The following is a 23121-nucleotide window of genomic DNA, read 5'->3' as shown; positions in this document are numbered from 1 at the left end:
TGTGAAACTCAATCAACAGCTGCTCAGCCCATACTGACAAGAGCTCGTCCTGCTGCTCTTAGAATCAACACAGCACTTACATAGTACATATGTGTACACATACATACATACATACACATAAATGAGTCAATATACGTATGTAAATATTTATACATGTCTCATTTTAGGGTAGTTTATCCTAGTGTGTTAACTAGCTTTCTATTTATTTATTTTTGCAAGATCGAGGTCAAATGCAACAGTTCACTCTGTGACATGCTTTCTGCTGAGTGTCACTTGGAGGCTTTGCCACATTGGCCCACATGACCTTTCCTTTCAACTGTCACAGAGGACCCTGTACCCACGTTCTGTTTACTTCTTTTTCTTAGCCACCTCTCCACTGCTGGGTATTAGCTTTGCTTCTAGTGTTTTGCTATTATAAAAATTGCTCCAGTGAACACATATTTTAGCTGATGTATTTGACAATTTCTCCAAGACACATATCCAGGATCAAAACAATCAGGTTTACAGCAATGCCTGCTCCACATTTTGGAAAATTATGCCAAATTGTCAGTGTGATAGTACCAGGGACAATACTGTGTTTCCTTGGATACTCTGTTTTGAAAGGATGCCTTCACATGTTTTGGTGGCATGTACACTTTCTTCACTGTTTATTTGTCTCCTATGTTTTCCAGGTAGATTACCCTGTCGCTTTTCAGTTTGTAGATTTTTTTTTAATGAAGCTAAGAATGGTGGCACATGTCTATAAATGCCCATATTCAGAAGGCTAAGGTAGGTTGGGCCATATGAGTTTCAACTTTACCTCAAATGAAAAGAAAAATTGTCTTAATGAACAAAATGTGTTCTCTGCTTAGCTTCAATATTACTTCAATATTAGTAGTATCAGACAATACACTTCTATCCCATACAACTATTATTTTGAAGGAAATTCCCACATACCACTATTATTATCACACATAAACATAAAGAGAATTCTCACAATGTTAACAAATATCCAGCACTCATATTTCCTTCATTATCTGTTATATTTTTAAAAATAATTAGTATTATCAAATAGCCAGACAGTTAAATTTCATGTGTTTCAAAATTTTTTTTAACTATTTTTGGAATTGCTGCTCAAATGGAGTCCTTAATTCTAATTGTATAACAAGCCATAGACATGCAGATAGATAGATAGATAGATAGATAGATAGATAGATAGATAGATAGATGATTCTTCCCCACTGTCACTGGAGAATTCTGTTGATTTTCCTATGGAGTCCCCTCAAGCCTTGATCTTGTGACTACATCTGATCGTGTCATTTAATGTGTTCCTCTCCGTATATATGTTGATCATTTGTCAAGAACACTTGAATTACCATGTTGTATATATCCAACGAGGCCATACAATTTTTCTGTCTCTTCGTGAGCTTACCAGGCATCCATATCTGTGTCACTGGGCCTACTTTGGAAAACAGAAGACTATACAGTAATTAAAATAACAGAAATTTAATACACAGAATTATTAAAATAATAACGGTGAAAATGTAACTCTGCCCTCTAAAGGGCACCTTAAAGCTGAGGGAGAATATCAAAGAAAAACAACTTGAAATAGGGTCTCCCCCAGGGCTTAGATTTTGGTGTTTAGGAAAGTTTGAGTAGTTGGGGACAATAACTAGTAGTTGGGGACACTGGGCTATCTGACAGGAGTGTGTTCCTAGTTGCCATGCCAGAAGGGAAGAACCCAATCAGTACAGGCAGGCGGAGGCTAAGGCTGTTTACCTACAGCACAGTAGGAGGTGTAAGGGCTGTTGTGCAGTGTTCCCACTGTGAGGGCTGTCAGAAGTCCCCTAGTGTCAGCTAGATGATGGTGGAGTGGTCAGGAGGTAGGATTCCACTGTAGGTGTGAAACTTGTACATCACAAGGGTGAAGACAAGGGGTCTCCCAGGCCAGGCTGGGGCTCTGGGGCTGCAGCAGGACTTTCCACTCAGAGGATCCTAGGACACAGAGCCTTGTTGAGGAAGTTACAGTGCACTGCTGGAGGCCAGGCGCCCAGAGAAAAACCGGGAGAAAAGCCCCCTTCTTCCTGCAGTGTCTCTCCAGTGCCCTCTACTGACGAACCTTCAGACCACACTCATTGTGAAGGAGAAACGCTAGTTCTGTCAAGGACTGACCTCAGAGCAGGTGCTGAAGGGTGGGGTTGGGGCTGAAAGGCCGTGGGTTAATAACTAACACAATGGTCACTGTTTATCTTTCTTGTTTCTTTGAAGGTGCAAAATGGTGGTAATTTGGTTCTATTGATCTTCCTGTATTTGCTGGATGCTTCTATAGGGAGAAAGTTCGCACATCTTGAGTACCCAAGACACAGTGTATACAAACACCTGGCTCCTTCCTCACAGCCAGTTTTCCTTCTTCTTGTTTAGCTTACCTCCCAGTACGTTTTTATTCTTTAGGTGAATGAGACACTTCCATCCTGGCTCATATTGTACCTCCACTTCTAACAACCTGAACTGTCTTCTTTCTACAGGCCTGGCCTCATGTGAAAGCTGTTTTCTACCAACTACATCCTTCTGGGTGAGTCTTGGTTCTAGTCACAAAGCTGGAACAGAATGTAAGGGAATAGAGCTTTTCATTCCCATGTCATGTAACCCTCACCAACACCCCATGAACTATGTGTCAATCCAGAGAAGCCACCTAGCTGGTGATGGGAATAACTGGGGTTAGAACACTGGGCTGTTTAACTCTGAGTCCTGGGAGCCTGCAAGCTTGGGAAGATCTCACATTCAGTACCTTGAAACTCTGCTCTCCTGGGTCTTCGTCTCTTCTCTATGTGATTTGCATTTCCAGTTGAAAACTCACAGTTTCTGGCCCCACTCCTTACTCATTGCTGCAAGGATGAATTAGCTGGGGAGGGGTGAGGGGCAATGCTGGAGAGCTTGCCCTGGGCAGTGCTGGAGAGCTCACCCTCGTGGTGAGGATGGGGGAGAACTGGTAGATTGACCAACCCTGCAGCTGTCCAGGTCTAGAACCAGGGTTATGACCCAAAGCTGCAGGATCTCCATGACACAGGGCAACAACAGGATATCCAAGAGGAGTCCCAGTGAGAGCCCAGCATCGATAGTGTAATAGAAACCAGAGGCCTAGAACCAGACCAATGACTCTTTGCAATAAACACTTGCAAGTAAAAATATAATGACAAAGGCATCTACTTACTACCTGACTCACTGTGTCACACTGTAGTTTCCATGACAAGATTTTTAATTTTTTCCTTTCTATGTCTTTTTTTTTTCTCTTGAATTTTGTTTTGTTTGGGGGCTGTTGCAGAGACAGAGAGAGGAAGGATGTGAAGGGACAGGGGGATGAATGGGATCCAGATGCAGGATGTGAAAAGCACGCTGAGTAAATAAAAAGAAAGAAAAGAAAAAGGAAGTAAAGTCCTAGTTTCCACCCCAGGATCAATCCCTCTGGTGGGATCCAGATTTAATGGCAGCGTATTTTCTTTGTCTCGGATGGGTAGGCAGAAGCCCAGTCTGCTCTAGATTGTGTCCCTTCCTCACTGTCTTTCTTCCCCTCCACATGGAAGAAAATGAGAACTCTCAGGGGAATGTGAGAGAGAAAAAAGTAACTGCTGGGCCTGGTGGTGACATTGAAACCCAGCCTCCTCCTCCTTCCCATCTCAGGGGCCACACGCCTGTGCTGAAAGCCCAGACATTCCAGCTATGTGGACCACCGGAAATCCCGTTTCAACCCTCTCCTCCTCCCCTTTCTTCTCCACTTTAACCACCTCCTCCAAAAATTCACCCAATTCCTCTGGAGCCATCTAGTCTACCCCAGGGTCACCAATTCTGCTTGCTAATCTACGTCCCTCTGATCCCCTCTGCTACTTGTTCCTTCCTCCTAGCCAGGTTTTCCTGGCAAAAGCCAACACAATAACAATGAGTGGGGAATAAGTAAACAGCTGCCTCCCCTCACTTGGGAGTCCCTGGAAGCGCTTCCTCCATTTCCACTGATGAGCCTGTATTTCAAAGTGCCTGGCACGGCTTCAAGGCTAGTTACAGTGACCATGGAGTCATTGTGTTGAGATGAAGGTAAATCCAGGCACTTTCTATTTTTAGGTTGGATTGTTTCTGGAAAAGGTTGCACATCACATAATAGGAAATCCCAGGAGTGTGAAGACTGTTTCCTTCCAGTTGAAACATTGTTGTGATTGGCTGTTCTGACCACAGAGACACCCGGGTAAGTGGGCAAGGGTGGAGGGAAAGGTCTCGCTGTGTGGGGATCAAGGTAAGGGGAAGAAAGGAGTCAGGGGAAGTGGGATTGCAAGGATGGAGGTTTAGAAGTGTTAGTGAAAGTGCAGTGTATTGAGATAGTCCTTCTGTGGCACTGACCACGCCCATTGGGGGGTGGAGCCATGGGCGGAAGTGACCTGTGGAAGGAGGTCGGAGGGGGCCAGGTAAGGTGCTCTTTTTTCTGGCGTGACTCGGACAGGAGAGGATCGGGTTGAATTTCCTGGTGTTCATCTGTCTAGGTTGTAAGTTATTTCTCCCTGAATAAACATCCATTCGGCCTATTTGTTTATCCTGATCCTTATTTACCGCAATAGTGCAGCAGTTGCTAGAGACTGAAATCATGACACCTTCCCTGAGTCTGCTTATTTTGCAAAGATAGCTGCCAATGTGGGGTCAGCAAGCACAAGTTACTGTCGATTCAGGATGTGCTATTTGTCATTAAAAACTGGTAAGTGAATATATAACTGATTCTTCTAGAAGTTGATAGTGAAGTCCTGGGCTCCACCTTCAGGATCATATAAACCAGGTGTGTGGCCTTTCAGTGATCATTCGGAGGTCCTGAAGGTGGAAAGCATGGGCTTGTTTTTCTGCCTTGCTGTTTTGTGACAATTACTCACACCTTGCCTTGGGTTCAGAGCCACCACTTAGCCTCAGTGCTACAGAACAGCGCCATCCATTGACAACAGACCAAATTCTAGTGTCCCATCTCCTGCAGTTAGTACTGCCCTCAGAACATAACTGTGGCTCCGTTTCCTGGCAAATCTCTCTTCTCCCTGAGTGTTGCTTCTGTAACCAAGTGCTACTGAGATGCTTGGCTGTGAGATAATCATGAGATGTGGTCATAAATCCTGGAGAGGTGGGACCAATTCCCAACACAGCAAACATTCCCTAGGAAGTAAGTACTTGTTTCGAGGACACCTTTTCTAGTCTTTTAGGTAAGGAGAAAGTGCCTTCTTCTAATGGATAGGACAGAACACTCTGCCACTAGAGGATCATAGGAATCTACAGGACCAACATCATCCTATCCTGTGCATTAGGTCTCACTCTTTATCAGAGCCCTCCCTTCCCCACAGCAGGACTATCCTTAATTATTCCAGGGCTCAGGACGCCAGACTGTGGACTGGATTTTCTTCAGAGATAGCAGTGGCTAAATGCTGCCACAGAAACCTCCTCCCGCCTTTCACATTGAGCTCTCAGTCTCAGGTGGTGTGAGAGTTTCTGTCACAGTTAGCCCCTGCTAACCTATCCTTGGTTTTTTTGCCACTTCAACCTTAGAGTACCAGAGCTCTGTGTAAGTCAGGGTATCTCCTTCTCATGTTCCATTCCTACCCAGTTAGTAAGGAACCTGAGTCCAGAATCTCCTCCACAGTTATGTCTGTTTCCCTTACTTCTAGCACCAGCTACCTTAGGTTGGGCTCTTCTGGAATTAGTGTCCCACACAAGGATTTGAGTGTAACAGGTTGCTGGTGAAGGGATCCTAGGAAGCAAAGGTAGAGATAGATGGGGAGGGAGCCAGCAAAGAGCACTGACCATCAATCAGGAGACCTTGAGAGGTACTGGGGAGTAATTACGCTGGGAAAGTAGGCAGTCCTGGGCCATTTCTAGAGTTCCCACTGCATGGATAAGGAAATGAGTATATAATCTACCACACCTCTTCTGGACCTGCAGAAGACTGGGCTGGGGACTTTAACTCAATGGCTGCCCATAAAAGGCCTCAGCAGAGAAAAAGGTCGTCCACATAATCGGCCACTGGCATTTCGATACAGCTCATACATTGTCAGGCTCTGTCAGAGCCTTAAACAGTGGCAACAATCTTGCTGACAAAAACATTCAACCAACCAAACTAACCAACCAAGTCTGGAGCATGCTCAGTCTAAATGGGGAGGTACTTGGGGTGTCTGGGAGAGATGTGGTAGAAGGCACTGATGAGAAGTGTTCTGGAGCCATGGTTTTGATTGGAGCTGGCCATTCCCCTGCTGCTTCAGTTAGACACCCGCTGGGTTCTATTTGATGCTTAGCTCTTATCCAGAAGCATTTACTCATGGGTGAGCCAATGCCACAAACTTTCCCTTGCACCTTAGTTTGTATGCAATGACTTCCGATGGCCACAAGAGGGAGGCAGTGATGTGAAGAGCCAGGCTTAATAGAACAGCTTAATAGAATAGACAGGAAGGACCCCCCACCCCCCAAGAGCTTCACCTGAACCCAGATAGAAAATATGGAAGGCGATTTCAAGCTAGGAGGGAGGGAGTCTCCAGAGAGATTGGCAGGGTGAGCCTAAGAAAAACCAGAAATGTGACTAAAACAGAGTTGTGATAACACGTTAATCATATCAAAAATTATATTGTTATGAATTTTAAAAATAAGTATACATTATTTTCTTAAGAATGAATCAGAATCAGTCATGGTGGCACAAACCTGTATCCCTACCATTTGGAAGGTAGCGATAGGAAGATCAGGAATTCAAGCTCATTCTTGGCTATATACAGATTTGAGGACATTCTGGGCTATATGAAATGTAAATAAATGGAATTCGGTGTATAGCTCAGTGATTCAGTGTTTGCTTAGCATGTGCCAGGTCATAACTGAATTCTGAGTATCTCCAAAAATGAAAAATAAGTGTAAATAATGGATATGCACACACATTAGAGCAAATGGGACAAATCAAAAAGCAGTGAGCAAACGAGGGAGCGTAGAAACTACTCTGGGCTCAGGAAGGACCACTGTGCTTCCTGGACTCTGCTTTGTGAGGGTGCAGTCCAGGTGTCTGCACATCTGTGTGCACAACTGCTGGCCTCTTGCACCATCGTGCTGATGAGTTTGAATTGCCTAGCTGAACATGCCACCTTTACCCTTTAATTTCAGAGAAAATAATTAATATCAGATACTGTCAGTATTTTGCAATAATTCTTAACTGAAGCTGTTAAGATATCATTTCTACTCCTTCATGAAGATAATCCTCTAAATGAGCTATAAATTTAATTGTTAGGACGTTTATTAGAGAGTAAGGCCATCTTAGTTGCCTCTCAGAGGCCTCCGAGGCAGCCAGATAGCAACGAGAATGATTTTAATTAAGCATCTTAAATTTCATACCTAATTGACTCTTTCCCTGCAACCACAGGAACCAATGTGATTACTGCAGGCATACCAAAAGCGTTTTGTTTAAGAGATTGTCTGAGTCCACTTAGGAAAAATACAAAAGCAAAGTCAATTTATGCCATGCCTCTTTGGGATTCTAAATGTTATTAGCCATGTTTAAAATGTGTTATACCCAGTTGATTTAGCTGTGAGCAACACAAAGCATTTCTGGAAATTCATCTTACAGCAAGGATAACTTATGCTTCACCAACTAGATGCTGTGGTGTCAGAGGACTGAGGACCAATCAGCATGTGACTTTGCTACCAAGGGGTGGAGCTCCGTGTTTAAGGAGGGAAGAGGTGGGATGATCTAGTTGTCAGCTGTTGTGGTGAGGGAAATCTGAGGCCACCTTTTCCAAAGTAGGTTTGAATACATCTACACCCAGAGGAAATGCTGCTTGCATGGTCTCATTACTGCCCAAGCTTTTGAATGTCCCACACATACGTAGACAGGGTAAATGTTTGTGAAAAACTAGAACACAAGCTGGAACTGAGGACTATTTGTAAGCATCTATATGGGGGGTTGATGGAAACTCTGCTGTATGTTTCTTATGTACTAGTAAGTTCTGGATTTGTATGAAACTTCCAGATCTTTTGACATTCTAAGTGAGCAGCCTGGGTTTGTTTGCAGGCTCCTAATTTTTCTGTATTGTATTCAGTGCATAAGCTAGCTCCTTGCAGCAAGTACTCAGGACTATACTGATGAACAGTTTGAAGTTTTCATTATCACTGTCATTGACTTTATGACTCTGAAGATAATAAAAAATTTAAGACCAGTTTTACAACCATTCAAAATTTTACAACATTTGAAATTATAATAAAAGAGAACCGAGCTATTCTTCCTTTGGTTCATCAACAAAGAGAATGTGGGCATTTCCTGTGAAAGGGGAAATGGATTTTCAGTCCAGTAGAATGCTTTGAGATCAATTGTATCAAAATAAAGAGCTGTGGGTTTCTGAAGATACACGAATCAATACATAGTTTACTTAGCTCCCAATAAACAGTGGAAGTATCTCAGGGATGTGGAGACAAGATTAAGGAGCCATAGGGGGTAAGAATCCCACTAGGCCCCTCTACTCCCCAGTGCTCATACTATGGGTTCCTGGGCCTGGACTCTCTTGGTAGTTGACTGGATTTCTTGTTCAGACAGGCAACACTTCCTTCTGCACTAATGGAACTGCCCAAATAAAGGTACCTCCCACACTGCCCTTAGTTCACTGATGCATAGTGACTAAGACCTATGTAACTTGTGATGCTTCAGATTCTTGGTCCTTAATGAGGCCCTAGGAAATTTGTGTCTTGTAGTAACCCATTAGAGCATACCACTGGCTACAGTCTGTAACCCAGTAAAGCACACCACTGGCTACAGTCCATGGGAAGCTAGAGAGCTGTCTTCCTGTTTGAGTTCAAGGAGTCTGCTTCCTTCCTTCCTTCATACTTCTCAACAAGTTCCTCTGGTAAAGAAATGAAAGACCATTTCAGGTCATAGGTCTGAGTGTATTATATGCCCTCAGTTGGCTTGGGGCCCGAGCTCTCTTGAAGGTCTTGGGGTGTTCCCCACACACACAGGAAGTAGATGTCATAGGGTTATTGTTTCAGAGTATAGGTTACTGTTGAGAACTGACCAACAACTTGTTTGTAATTTTAAATGACATAGCTAAACATTGTTCCGGATTAGCTGGATTAACAGTATCATGAACTAAGTGTCCACTCACCCTAGGTGACAATTTTTAAGGGAATACCACCCATGTGGACACTAAAGTTCTCATACCAGAATAACCCAACTCTTCCTGTCATTAAATATCCTTCTGTTTTTATGTCAAATGTCAAATTCTTCTGACTTTCAGAAGCTCATTTTAATGACCAAGTGAATGTGCTTTATGAGCGGCCACCTGCTGAACTTCAGTCCTTGTAGCTTTGTGTCTCTCATTTGCAGCCCCCTCACTGCTAACTAATGATCTCAAACTAGCAAATTGATATGTCAGTCAAAGCATAGTCTCAGTGGGGTGCCTCCTGTTCTGCTGTGGCTGGAGGTGGTGGGTTTTGTTGTCCTTTGAGGACTCACTAGAGAGAATCATCTCCTTGGCTCACTCACATTGCTGTGGGCAAGAGACTATCCTTGTGAGTTATTGGGCTGAGGACATCATTCCTGGTTGGCTATTGACTGGATCCTTTCTTTTCTTAGTGCCTTGCCATGTTGGTAGGTTACCACATAGGACAGCTTCCCACATAGTACCTGCATCCCCCAGAATGACCAAGAGAGATGTTCACAAGATGGAAGCCAGTGACTTTATAACCTAACCTTAGGTCTTCTATTGTATTTCTTCAGACATGGACAACTTTTTAGAAACACGTTTACATGAGTATGAAGACCATGGAGTAGGATAAATAGCATCTGTTCTGAAAGATGGCTACAGTCTGAGCTAGTTTCTTAGTCCTCTAAGGTAAGAATATTGCTTGATCCTATTAAAATCACCTTCGCACACATTGACCCACTCTTTAAGCCAGATGGCTCTTCTTCCATGTATTCAACTGCAGATGAGTATTTGAAAAGAAAACCCACCTGTAGGGAACATGTAGACACTTCTTATCACCATTCCCTAAACAAAATGACTATTTATATAACATTTACATTGGTAGTTATGTATTATGAGTAATTATGTATTATGAGTAGGGATGATTTAGAGAATATGAAAGGATGTGGCCATGTTATATGCAAATACCATGGAAATTTATATAAGAGAGTGGGGCTAGTTCTGGAACCAGTTCTCCATGGATGCAGGTAAGAACTGTATTCACTGCGTGCCAGGTTCCATGCTGGGCATTGGGGAGACAATAGAAAACAAGTACAAACTGTAAACATGATTTCTTCCTTAGGACTTAGCTCTGTGGCCTGAGTGGTCCATTCAGAAGCTAGCTGGTGCCTGTGTGACCACAGGGATAGACAGTTCAGAGATGTGATTCTACTTGGCTGCTTTTCCCTGCAGCTGCCTCCATACGGTACAGGGTGCAACACCAGCATGGTATCCCACCTCTGAACTCTTCAGTTTAGCCCATCCTACTGCCTTCTGAATGATGGAACCACTGATGATGTGGTGGGGACACACCTTTAGTCTCAGCACTCAGGAGGCAGAGGCAGGCGGATCCCTGTGAGTTCAAAACCAGCCTGGTTTACAAAGCGAGTTCCAGGACAACCCGGACTATTACACAGAGAAACCCTGTCTTGAAAAACAAACAAACAACAAAAGCACAACTCATTTCATTAAAGAGACTTGAACTTTTCTTAAAAGTACATCTCATTTTATTACAGAAACTCCAACCCACCAGTCCTGGTTCTTTGTCCCATAGGTTTGGCTCATGTATGGCTGATGTCAGTCCTCTTCGGGAATAGGATAAGAGTGGCAATGGTGATTAGGATGGCCGATCCCGGCTCTAAGCTCTTTCATTCCACAGGACTGTAGCCTTTTTCTGTCTGCTGTTGTGGCATGCATTGGCTATAGGGGCCACAGGAGGACAATTTGGTCAAGGCTGCATTTTCTAGCTCATGATTTCAGCCCACCTCCAATGCCATGTGATAAATCACACACCAGCACCTTGCTGAAATTGGGCTTCTCCTCCTCCTATCAGGAAAGGTAAAGTCCCAGTAGGATTGTGAGTAGTGCCCAATTGCCACCCCTGTTGAGTCTCAGCAGGGTTCCTTCAATAGCTAAACTTAGATCAGAGCCTAGCTTCTCCGGCCACAGGATGGGCCTATCTACCTGCCTGTTGTGCAGCTGTGTACAGAAGTGCTGAGACCTGGGGTCCCCTGGCATCCTGGATCATTCTTGTGGTACAGATAAGTGTTTGTGTTCTCATTTTGGCCCCTCTCTGTGGCCAATAAAGAAATAATTAAGGAAGTCAGAATGCTCACTGTTAACCACAAGTTACAGAGAGATGGGGGCTGAGGAGGAGCCTGGAGTGATGGCAGACCCTTTCTCTAAAGTTCCTCGGGGCTTTCTAGCATGAAGGCCATAGGAAGTCTTTTCCCCTGGTAGGCTCACTTTCTGTCTGCCCATTTCTGATGTTTACCTTGCTACGTCATGGTTTCCTTCTTCTCTTCCATCCTGCAACACACAAAGTTCGTACCTCCACTGTCATTTCTCCTATAATCCCACGTCATCTGTGCATACCCCCTTGTAGTAGTTTGAATGTAATTGGCTCCCATAATCTCATACAGAGTGGCACTGTTAAGAGGTGTGGCTTTGTTGGAATGGGTAAGGCCTTGTTGGAGGAAGTGTGTCACTGTGGGGGTGGGTTTTGAGGTTTCCTATCTCAGGATACCACCTAGTGTCTCAGTTAACTTCCTGTTGCCTATAAGATATAGGACTCTCAGCTATTTCTCTGGCACCATGTCTGTCTGCACGCTGCCATGCTTCCCACCATGGTGATAATGGACTGAACCTCTGAAACTATAACCGAGCCACCCCAATGGTGGGTGTGGATGCTTGATGACCTCAGTTCCTCGAATATTGCACCCTCTTCTGCTTCATGGCTTTTAGGAAAGGCATGGTTTAATCTGATTGTATCTTTAAGACTGGCAGGTGTGTGCATGAGGATTAGATATTCACTCAAGCTACTCTAGACATGTGTAGCAGCGTGTGACGGCTGCTTTTGGTTGTTGACTTGATTATATCTGGAATGAACTACAATCCAGAAGTGGAGGGCACACTTGTGGCCCAGATCTTGAGGCTGGATGACACACACCTTTAATCCAAACCTTGAGGTGGGAAGGCACACCTTTAATCTGGGCCACACCTTCTTCTGGAAGGTCAATGGAAGAAGGAAGGGGTTGCTCACTCTTTGTCTGTTTGCCCTCGTCTTGTCAGCACATCTGTTCCTTCACTGGTATTGGAGCCTGCTTCTTCAGGGTTCCAGCATATACAGAAGGCCAGCTGAGACACCCAGCCCCATGAGGCTGAGCAAATATTAGAAAATGTTGGATTCTTGGACTTTCCATCGATAGCTATCCATTGTTGGATTAGCTGGACCGAAGCCTGTAAGTCATTCCAATAAATTCATATATATTCTCCAGTCTATTAGTTCTGTGACTCTAGAGAACCCTGACTAATACATGACACATGCCTGTAATCTCAGGAAGCTTGGATAGGAAGATCTCTAGTTTCAGGACATTGTGGATTACATAGTGAGGCCCTGTCTCAAATAAATAAATAATCAAACAGCCAGCTTCTTACAAGAAGACAAACAACCCAATAAAAAATTAAGAGGACCTTAATACATATTTATCCAAAACTGGCCACCAAGTACATGAACATATTATTCATTATTAAGAAAATGAAACAAAAAGAAACATGCAGCCATCAGAAGCCATGTGGCTGTCCTGACCTGTGCTGCCTCAAAGACCATGATAGTGTTTGTGGTCTGTGCTGGGGTCCAGGGCCATGTCGATGTCTGAAGGCCATGTGGAAGTCCTTGGTCATTGTTGCTAGCTGAAACCATCTTGATGTATGTGGGGGGGGTGCTGCTGCCAGGGACCCTATTGTTGTCCATGGCCTGTATTGGAGACCGAGTTAAGTTCTATGGTCCATGCTGACTCGAGAGGCCATGTAGATGTCTGTGGTCTGTGCTGTCATCAGAAACCATGTGAAAGTCCATAATCCATGAAGTTTCTTACTTTAAAGGGCAAAGAAGCTTCTTCTGCAATGGCTTTGATGACGACAGATTGACAGTTGAGAACGAGAGACCTAGAAAACTTTTGTGACAACCTCTCCTCACACCCACACATCCACCACCCTCCCTAAAAAAAAGAAAACATTCTAGATAGGAAGCCATTGAAGAGAACTCCTAAAAATTGTTATAAGGCTGCTGAAATGTATCACTTCACAATTGATGGCTTCTGGTGGGTGGTGGTGGCTGGGGGTGGAGAAGGACTTAGGTTTCTTTAAGGTGCTAGGAGTTTGACCATGCTCCAGTGAGTGATCTTGATTTTCTCTTCTTTCTTCTTCTTTTTTTTTTCTGGGAGGAGGTTATAAAGGTTGGGGAGGGTGGACCTAGGAAGACTATGTTGTTAGTGTGATCAGAGTGCATTATGTGAAATTACCAAATAATCAATAAAAATATTATGTTGGGAAAAATAAAAATACATCTTTAAAAAGAAAAGCAAAAAGAAATATGCAAGTCTCTTAGGGTTTCTATTGCTGTGAAGAACCACAGCAACTCTTATAAAGGAAGCCATTTAATTGGGGCTGACTTATAGTTTCAGAGATTTAGTCTGTTATCATCATGACAGGAAGCATGGAGGAGTGTAGGCAGACATGGTGCTGGAGAAGAAGCTGAGAGTTCTTACATCTTATTTCACAGACAGCAGGAGACTGTGTACCACAATCTGTATACCTTGAACATACATGAGACCTCAAAGTTCATCCACACAGTGACACACTTCCTTCAATAAAGCTATACCTCCTATAATGGCACTCCCTATGAGTCAAGCATTAAAATACACAAGTCTATGTTGGGGGGGGCATTTCTATTCAAACTACCACAGCAACAAAAACTACAATGAAATGTCATCTCATATCAACCTCAACAATTATAACAAAAAAAAAAAAAAAAAAAAAAAAAGAAAGAAAGAAAGGAAGAAGGAAGAAAGAAGGGAAGCCTCAGTGAGTAGTAAAGAAATCAGAACCCTTTCAGAACCCTTTAATGTGGCTAGGAGGAATGTGAAGTTCCAAAAAAAAAAAAAAAAAAAAAAAAAAAGCTTTTGGCATTTCTCCAGGACTAACTAAAATTACTCTATGATTGGTTGGTTCCATGCTTCTCAAAAGCAGAGAACAGTAACTTGGACGAGTGCTCCTGTGCCTATTACAGGACTGTTTCTAATAGGCCTGGGTGGAAGTACCCTGCAGCAAAGAGAGAACTCTAAAGGGCCAGTATGTGAGCATAGGCTCTACATAGAAGGAGCCAGAAGTTTGGTTCTGTGGGCCATTTACTAAGAAGGCAACCATGAACAAGTCATGATGCCTTAGACAAGTGCATAGTCCTTCTGGCTTTCTTGCCCAAGAGGCACTACGGTGGAGTATATAAGTGTAAGAGTCCCAGAGCTGAGCTGCTTGAGTGGACCCAACTTCTGTTTGACTCGTCTGTTAGACTTTGGGTGAGTGCTCAGATCCCTTGCTCTCAACAGCTGAATGCAAACAGTGCTGCTTCTCCTGTTGGATTTTTGTTACGATTGGCTGAATTATTTTATGCAACATCCTTCACACGGTAAGTGCTCAGAAAGCAGTTTTTATGAAAAGAAGGGTGGGGTAAGGGGGGAATCTCTTCAGAGGACAGAAGCAACAAATGGGCTTCTTTTTAAATTAAGATAACAAACACAAAAATGTTAAAATAAAAACTTCATACTATCTTAGTATTTTTATTGCTGTGACGAAACACTATGACCAAAAGCAACTTGGGGAGGAAAGGCGTAATGTATTTGACACTTCCAGGTAGCAGTCCATCCCTGAGGGAAGGAAGTCAGGGCTGGAACTCAAACAGAGATCATGGAGGAGTGCTGCTTATAGGCTTAACTCCTGATGGCTTGCTCAGCCTGCTTCTTCATATGATCCAGGACCTCCTGCCTCTCTGGACACCTCCTACAGCCAACTGGATCCTCCCACATCCATTATCAATCAAGAACATGCCCTAAAGACTTTCCTATAGGCCAGTCTGATGAAAATATTTTTTCTAGGTTAAAATCTGTTTGCCCAGGTGATTCTCAATTGTGTCAAGTTGACATAAAATTAACATACACACACACACACACACACACACATGCACGCACACATGATTACAATGTCTTTATCCCTCCCACTTTTACCTTTATTTTAATTTTATGTGTATGGGTGTTTTGCTTGTATGTATGTAAGTGCACCACAGGAGTTCAGTGCCAGAGGAGGCCAGGAGATGACATCAGAATGGCCCTCTCCAAACTGGAGTTACAGATGGTTGTTAGCTGCCCTGTGGTTACTGGGATCTGAATTTGGATCCACTGTGAGAGCAGCAAGTACCCCTAACCACTGAGCCATCTCTCCAGCCCCACTACTTCACCAAACTATAGACTTTGCAAATTCCAGGTAAATTTTTTTTGAAATTTACATTTTCATCTTCTTTTCCATGCATGTGCAGTGTGTGTGTGCCTGTTCATGTGCTGTGAGCATGTGGATGCCAAAGGTCAACTGTGAGTGTCACTCCTCAGAAGCTGTCTCCCTTATATTTTGAACACAATCTTTTACTGGTCCTCTAGTTTGCTGGCTGGGCTAGGCTGGCTGGCTATGGAGCCCCAGGGCTCCTCCTGTCTGACACTGCCTTCACAGAGCTGGGATTACAAGTGCAGGCCATCCTCTGGGGGTTGAGAATCAAACTCAAGGTCTCTCAAACTGGTACAACAATCACATCACTTAACTAAGACATCTCTGAGCTCCTTTCTAATCCCCTCAAGTGGTATGTGTGTGTTCTTGATGTTCTGGTGATCCTAACCACTTTTTAAGTTTGCCTAAGCAGTTATTCATATTGGCTAAGGGAGGGTCAACAAAAAAAATTATTTATAACAAAAGATTGTTTTGAAGTTTGCAAAACTGTTCATGACATGCAACGCTCTTCAGTCCCCTGAGACTCAACATTTTGGTAATAGTTGCTTGACTACCCCTAAGACTTTTGCCACCCCCAATATTGTGTGCCAACTTGCATGCTCCCTCCTCAGAGTATGAGTGAACCAAGTGAGCGTGGTGCAGTATCAATCCTGTAATTTGGGTTGCTACTCAGCTATGAAACAACAGAAGAAATTATCCTGTGTGAACTTGACCTCTGAAAGATAATAACACATTAGAAGACTTTTTATGGCTGGGACAAAGCAAGCTGCTTGGTTGCAAGAGATTCTCTGAGAACAGCCATATGGTAAATACCAGAGGGCAGTCTGTCACTACTGAGTGGCCCAGGGAGACTCAAGAACGAGGCAGGGCCCCTGTGCAGTCACAGCTGCAGGGAACCAAATCTGGCCAATAGCTTGAGTATCCGTGTAAGGTGGTTTTTACATAGTCAACCCTGACCCTAGCTTCATGAGGTCCCAAGCAGGGGACCATGCTGAACCTCTGCTGGACTTCTGCCCAAGGAAACTGGAGTTAACCAGCATGGCTTTAAACCCTTAGGTTCTTGGTAATTAATGACCTCTTTTCCACTTTGAAATAAAATTCACAGATAAACAATCTACTTATACACATAATTTAAAAATATGTTAAGTATATGATGTGGAAAAGAAATTCTAAAAAGAGGAACACATATGTACTTATATGTAGTTAGACTTCCTTTGGATCACCAGTTCCCAATAATAACATGAAGACTTCTTACCAATTATGAATGTTTGGCTTTAGCTTAGGCTTGTTCACAAATAGCTCTTATAACTTAAATTAATCTGTTCCTATTAATCTACGTTCTGCTACATGACTTTTTAAACCTCTCCTCCATTCTGTAGGTCTGACTTCCTGTGCATCTCACTGGCTCAATCCTGCACACCTCAGATTCTTCCTGAGCTCATGTTTCTCTCTGGAAGTCCCGCCTATTCTCTCCTGCCTTGCTATCGATCAGTCAGCTCTTTATTAAACCAATCAGAACTTGTTTTGGCAGAACACATCTTCACAGTGTACAAAAAGATTATCCCACAACACATACTTCAACAACACAATGCCAAGAACATCCACACTTGAAGACCTGTCAAAGAGCCAGATGTGCACAGCTGTACATGGAAGCACTCCAGCAGTGCTTGTGGAGGACTTTCCTGGGAGCTTTGGCTCCCAGCAGCTTGATGGGGTCTGTAGAGGATGAAGAGTATAAGAATTGACTGTCAACTAGAGCAGCGTTGTGACCTGTGGGTCACAACTATTGAAAAACACCTATTTCAAATAGTTTTAGGAACCTCCAAACGTAAATTTATTTATTTATTTCTACCAAGCAGTGTCTCAGTTCCTAAGACCATTGGAAATATGTGTTTTCCCACAGGTCAAGAAACTCTGAACTAGAGGCGCCCTCCAAGCAGTGGGCCTTGACTATGAATTAATTTTAATTATGCATTAGAGGAAAATGGATCAGGAAACCTCTCTGTCTCCCCAGTAACAGCAGAATACATTCATTCGCCAAATGCTCCCCAGAGAAAGCCTCTCATCTCCTGTTACTGCCTAGGAGAACCAAGGGGGTCCGCTGCTTCCAGACCAGCTGCTGATGTGGGCTTGTGTTGGAAGGACATGGTGTGTTCAGCTCTGTGCTGTCTCCATTTGCCATGTAATCCCTGCTCTCCACTGGCAAGTTTGTTCTTTTTGAAACCTACACAAAAGGGAACATTCCCGCCTCGAGCCAGAAATGCAAAGGTCATGTCATTGAATTCACTGGTCACAGACAGGCAAGTGTCACATCATCTTTTTGCACTGAAAACAGAAAAGAGTTCCTTGTTGATGTTTCACTGGACAGCAGCTTCACTGCTGAGCAACTTTCTCCCCAGCACACGTGCACACTGAGTGTTTTCTCGGCCCCATTATCGCAGAAAGAAGGAGCAATACTGTGGATGTGGGTCTTGTGAAAGAAAGTTTATAAACTGAACAATAGTGGACACACAAACTAGGCTCTAGAAAGTTCTCTGATCTTAAATGCATTGATTTTATTAGACTCTGGACACACTGATTAGTACAAAGCAGTGTAGTGACATTCCTGATAGTTGCCATATAATTCTCAGCTGTGGAGGGTGTCCTGTGTCTTGTGGGACATTTAGCACTATCCTTGACCTCCACCTACTTGGATAGTTTATCCACCCCCTGCCATCATGGTAATTTTAAAAAGTCTCCAAAAGTCCTTTGAGAAACAAAACCACAAACCTCCAGCTGAGTGTAACATTTATGAAATCACATATTAACAGGGTGACAACCAGGCTAGAAAAATATTCCCAGAGAGGGAAGCGATTGCATTAAACCATTTATTGAACACATGGAATATATAAAGCAAATGTTGATGAGGAGCATTTAAAAGCAAGAACTCTGGGGCCTGGAGTGTGCATTAAATACTCCACTCAATAACCATCATCAATTATTTGAAGGGCTCTTGACTGGAGTTGGGCTTCGGCAAAGAGTAGAGGTCGTGGAGAGGCAGATTTCCCAATACAGCAAAAGCTTTTAGCTATTCTTTAAAAGCAAAAACTCAAAAGGGTCATGGGAAGAGGGATAAGGGGGTAAGCAAGAGGGGATTGGGGGCAAGAAAGTGGGTGGATTTGTGAAAAATCTGTAACGAGGAGCTGGGAGGCAGGCTGGAGAGACTGAGGTTACTGAAGCAGGGCTGAATGCTTGCCTAGCAGGTGGGAGCCCAGGATACCATCCTCGTTACCACAAAACAACCCAGAAGCTGGCAAACACACAGACAAAGCAAAGCACTGAAAAATCCAGGAAGGAGAGGTAAGGGAACTCTGGAAAAACAGGCTGGCCAGACCTCATAAATTCCAAACTCAGTGAGAGATCCTGCTGTAATAAATGAAATGGAAAGCAGTAAAGGAAGACACCTATGTCAACTTTGCCCCCCCCCCATTGTGAACATACACACACATATTCATACATACTACTTACACATACATGAATAAAAATGATATAAAAATAAGTAAAAATCATCAAAAGGAAAAATTTAACTTTATATTTAGCCATGCCTAGATTCCTTCAGGAGATTCAAGGATTAAATGTCAAAAGTCTATTGTTTTTAATCATTTCATATTTGGGTTCTACAACTCCAGCCCAGCCTGAATTGCTCTGAGGCATATTGAGTGTGTTTATCTTGAGATATGGAAGAATTTCAATTCATGATCACAGACCCCCTTATCAGCCAAGCTCTAATATTTTTTACCCCCACTGTGTCATATAAATGAGATTGAAATGTTTTGTTCAGGATCATTGCTTTGGAGGACTGTGCTGGCTAGTTTTGTGTCAATTTGACACAAGTTATGGTCATCTGAGAGGAAGAAGCCTCAACTGAAAAAATTCCTTTATAAGACCAGGCTACAGGCAAGCCCCGTAGGGCATTTTCTTAATTAGTGATAGATGAGGGAGGGCCCAGCCCATTTTAGGTGATGCCATTACTGGGCTGGTGGTCCAGGGTTCTATAAGAAAGCAGGTTGAGCAAGCCACAAGGAGCAAGCCAGTAAGCAGCACTCCTCCGTGGCCTCTGCATTAGTTCCTGCCTCCAGGTTCTTGCCCTCCTTGAGTTTCTGCCCTGACTTTATGTGAGAGAAGTACACTCTTCTTCTCACATTTCTTTTGGTCGTGATGTTTCATCACAGCAGTGATTACTCCAAGACAGGGCTGAGCCAGGTAAATGGCTTTCAATCTCTCTAGTACCTTATAGTGTTGAGTGGGTGGGTGCCCATCCGACAGTGAACGTGAATGGCTTTTAAAGCATTTTGCTGTTGGAATTGACATCCTTACTAGTATCACATCCCTTCTTGGGGGGGGGGGTCTGTATTTGTGCACTTTCTGTTGCTAAAACAAAATACCTTAGGGTTTGTCCTGTTGAGGGTATCAACTGTCAGGTTACATCCATGCTACAGCAAGAGCCCACAGGTCTACATGCGTGTAAAAGTGTGAGCTTTAGCTGGAAGTCAAAGGCAGGGAGAAGTTTGCTGGTGGTGGATATGTCGTGCCAGCAGAGAGATTAGGAGCTAAAAATCTGATGGGTTGAGTTTCCAGTTCTGTCTTATCACTATGAGCTTTGGGGCTTTGGGACAATTTATTATCATTCCCAGGTCTCAGTTTGTTCTTGTTCTTCCATTGTCAGCAGGGTTAGAATTGGGTAAAGGGCAAGAGAAGAATGTAGCCATCTAAGGAGACAACACAGAAGGACAGCTTGTTAGGACCCTGTTGTTGGCTCTCTGTTCTCCAATATTGGAGGCATTATTGGGAGGTGGTATTTGATCATACTGTGGACCATGAGTTTGCATTTGCATTAATTAAATAAAATTGACTAAGGGTCAGGAGGCTGTGTTAACAACTAGGTGACAGAAAGTGATCATAGAGCATCAGAGGGCATCTTGGAGCGATAGAGACACAGTAAGTAGTAGGAAGGGGTTTGGAGTGGTGTAGCTTTTTTCTGGTTTTAGTGAAAAGGAAGCATGGCTCTTTCCAAGACACCAGCAAGGAGGGAAGGTTAGTTAATTGCCACCCAGCCTTTCTGAGCTAGCAGGGTTTTACTCCAACCTTTGAATCATTTTTATAAATAAAACAATAGCGATTTAGTTAGAGCTGCCTTTAGAGGCAGAGCCTGTGCCTATAGGAACAAGATTGCTGCCAAGCTGCTACCTGAGCCAGAGAAGTATGCCGGTGACTGCAGAGCTGCAATTGCTGGCTGAAATAGCAGAAGATTAAGGTGCAGCCACTGTGCTGAAGATAAAACAATAAGGCATGAAGAAGCCTGCATCTGACAGAGTTGATTGCATAGTGCTAGAAGAGCAGCCTTGAAATTGATCACCCTTTGGCTAGTCAGCACCTGTTGACATGTGGCTATTGTGGGGTCATACATAAAGATCATACAATACCAGGACAGCATGTTAATTGGTAAGGCCTGCCACACTGCAGGTCAACATGGTAAAAACACGTCCAGACGCCTCCAGTGCGTGTCGGCTGATAGACCACAGGGGTGGGACTTCCCAGGGCCTACCCCTCCAGTTCACAGAATCGCCCACTCAGAGAGAACCTTGAGGAACTAACTGCTTATATCCTGCTGCAGGACTTAATTCCAGAAGTTGCCTGTGTGAACTGCGCCCCCTTGTGGGTGACACAGTCTGAGGAAATGTGTGCCAATTGGACAAGGATAATAAAACCCCAAGCCAACTAAAGTCAAATGTTATGGAAAGCATGTAGTCCCATTGTTTAACTCTTGGGGAAAAAAGTCTCTATGAACAAGCAGGATAATTTACCTGATACTATTTGGGAACAAAACAGCAATAGTTTGGGGATCTAAAATTTGTAACAAAATTAATTTGGTTTGTACTTAAAGATCAGAATTAAACCATAGCTTCTTATTTCCTCAATGTGTTTATACATATAAAATGATGAAATTGCATCACAATCTCCACTCCATATATCTTTAAACGATCTTTCTTCTCTCTCCAACTTTATCTGTATGTACAGGGCTATAACTAAGTTTTTTTCTTTTTATGTGTGCATAAAAATGTCTGTCAGTCTGTATATCTGTCTATCTATTCCTGATTTAAGAGTAAGAAGCCATCATGATACTTAACCCCTGAATAATTCAGCAAACTTTTCCCAAGAGGAATAATCATCTAAATGCTATCATTGGTCTCAAGAAAATCAACAATTAAAAATGTTTAATGTTAATTCTTCCAACTGTACTCTGGTGGTTAGTACTAATTATATTAGCAAGTACTAACTCTTAGGCAGCCAGGCACACTTTTGAGGGATTTTCTATACTAAGGTTCTTTCCTAAGAATGTTTTCAAGGGGTTATCTTGACTAAGTTAGTGGTGTGTGAAGACCCATATTAACTGCAGGCAGGACCATTGCCTGAGCAGGGGATTCTGGGCTGAAAGAAAAGTGTGTAGAACCTGAGCTGTGACACTCATGGCACTTGGTAAAAACCCCAAGGCTCCTTCTTCTTCTCTATTGCACCAAGCTTAGCACTAGATTGTAACCCTGATGTTGTGGTGTGACCACAGGTGGTTGCTGGAATCCCAGTAATCATACCTGCTTTCCATGCAACAAAAAGAAAATGAGAGTCTGCCCTCCTGAAGAGATTTGGAAGTCTCAAGGAATCACTTGCCATCAACTTCAATTAAAGAAAGGTTTGGGGGTCATTTTATCTTAGCTTTTTTCTTAGAGAATAAAACGGGATATCATTCAGTGAGGAAGAAAAGAGAGAATACCGATTGAGAGAGAACTGCCACCCTCTGCCAAACAAATCATCCAAGCTAGCTTATGTAGACAGGTCAGTACACAAGGGTCCATGGGAAAACAGCATGGGGAGATGGTCTGGCCTCATGGGAAGAAGCAAGTCAGAACTATAGGCTACTGGGAACCCAGGTGGCATGCTGAGCATGTCTGTCAGGGGCTGTTTATAATATTTTGTTTTCACTTGGCACATGTTCCTCCTGGTTGCTTGAGTAATTTGTTCATTTGTTTGAGTCTCTTGATGTAGCCCATCCTGGCCTTGAACTCACTCATTATGCAGCTCACAATAGCCCAGGACGCTATCATCCTGCCCTTTTTTCCCCCCTGCTGTGGTTGTCACTGTGGTAAGTCCACCACCATCTCTGAATCTCATCTCAAGAGAACTGGGGAAGATGTGAGGCTTCTCCACTTTCTGACACCATTTCCTGTGGTGACATTTTGTTTGTGCTATAACAAATAAAGCTTGCCTGAAGATCAGAGGATGGAGCTAGCCACTAGTTAACAGTAGAGATGGAGGTCTGTACAAACAGAAAGTGAGATGGCTGGGCAGAGGAAGGAGGAAGGAGACAGGAGTTCAGTCTCTTCTCCACTGGAAAGTTGGTGAGGTAAGGCGAGGCTATGGTTTGCTCCTTCATCCGATCTTTCAGCATTTTCCCCTGTATCTGATTCCAGATATTTTTTATTCCCGAGTTTTATTATTAAGACATTGTAGAACCCATGCTACAGTTTCCCAGCAAAAGGAATCTGGTAGCTTCATT

Source organism: Phodopus roborovskii, unplaced genomic scaffold (assembly GCF_943737965.1).
Source record: "Phodopus roborovskii unplaced genomic scaffold, PHOROB, whole genome shotgun sequence".
Lineage (NCBI taxonomy): Eukaryota > Metazoa > Chordata > Mammalia > Rodentia > Cricetidae > Phodopus > Phodopus roborovskii.
Note: the sequence above shows the minus strand (reverse complement) of the source record.